The sequence below is a fragment of the Panthera onca genome, chromosome B1 (assembly GCF_046562875.1).
Source record: "Panthera onca isolate mPanOnc1 chromosome B1, mPanOnc1 haplotype 2, whole genome shotgun sequence".
Classification (NCBI taxonomy): Eukaryota; Metazoa; Chordata; class Mammalia; order Carnivora; family Felidae; genus Panthera; species Panthera onca.
Genome location: NC_138342.1, coordinates 38,610,146 through 38,611,931, shown reverse-complemented (window position 1 = coordinate 38,611,931; position 1,786 = coordinate 38,610,146).

Genomic DNA, 1,786 nt, shown 5'->3' with positions numbered 1-1,786 from the left:
AGACTGTACCTACTAGAAATATCTACTTGGTGCCAGGGACTAACTAGGACTGGGGTACATGAATCAAATTTGAAGCCTACTCTCAATGAGTTAACAACCATGACTTTTTTGAGTAATTCCTACCATCCATGTACTGTTTTAGTGATCCCCATGTATTAATCCATTTAATCCTTAAAACAACTCTATAAGTTAAATGTAATTCTTATCTATTTTATATAAGTGAAGAAACTGAAGCAAAAATTGCAACTCTTGTTCATTATTGTATTCTTACTTCCAGGCACAGTGTCTGACATCAGAAGTTTTCAATACTATTTTTTAATGAATAAATTAATAACAGACAGATGAGTATGTCAAAACCTGGCTTTGCTAAGGCCAGGGCTGCACAGACATAATCAGGTCACATTGCATTGGTTATATTGTGAGATGATTATGGGACAATTGTTCTCAAACTTTCTGAATGCATGATAATTGCCAGAGGTTCTTGCTATAAATCATAATTCATAGGTCTGGAGAGAAGTCCACGAATCTGCATTTTTAATAGGAACCTCAAGCATTTTATTCTCAGATGATACCTTTGGAACAAATTCTGGAAAAAAGAAAATTGATGTGCACAATGCTTTGGTCATCATTACAGCCAGATACGGCTGGATAATGGTTGTGGCTCAGCCTATCAAAGGAAGGAGGAAGAGAATGGTGACTCAAAGACAATATAAGGAAATCATCAGCTACAGTAGAATCTGGGTATCTATCTTCTTCATCTGTACTGTGGAGCTTCTCAACCTTGGTACTGTTGATAGTGTGAACTTTGTAAGTTTTTGTGGTGGGACAGCTTTCTTTTGAATTTTAGAATGTGTGGCAGCAACTCTGGACTCTACCCACTAGATGCCAGTAGTTTCCCCCACCCACCAAATTGTGACAACTGAAGACATATCTCCAGATATTGATAAATGTCTCAGGTGGTCCAATTGTCTTAAGTTGGAAATGATGGCCACAATGGACGACAGAGAGCTTCCTCCAGTCCCTTACTGGCCCAATTTCTGGCCTTCTCCTCTGGAATTGTGCAAGGCACCTGATCTGTTTCCCCTTGAGTGCCAGGGGGCACATAGTCTGTGAGACTATGGTTTGTTTGCTTACCTACTTGGATTTTTCTAGAACTCACAATATATGTCACCATTCCCCTGCCCCATTTGATTTATTAAATCAAATGAGACAGACATCAGGATCAAGACATGGCTGATATCCAAAATAATTATTCCTTCTCCAGGTTCTGGAGGGCTCAGATCCTTTTTACTCAGTTTACAGGGAATTATAATTAACTATGACAGCAGAATAGGATCAGTTTTCCAGAAGACATATATTATAAAAAGGGGGAAAATCAAAGGAAGAGATAGAAATAAAGTCAGATAAAATTACTTGAAAGAAAAGAGCGAGATAAATTTGAAAATATTACAACACAAAATTGTTCAAAAATCTAGATTTTGTAAAATACAGGAAATTTCCCAGTCTAGAAATTACTCCAGTCTTTTATCTTTCATAAGAGTAAACAGTCAACATGTAATTACCCAAGGGTATATCCTTCACCTTTCCTCTCCATTAATTTTCCTTAACTGTTTTTAGCATCTTTCAGATATCTATGAGAACAAGAAGAGTGAAATCTTGTTAAGAATTTTTGATGGATGAACTATCAACTACTATTGTATAACACCATGCAGTGTCATATTCCTATTAATATATGCAAAAATCTTCCCTAATGCTAACATAATGCAAAGAGTAACCAGGCAGGTAT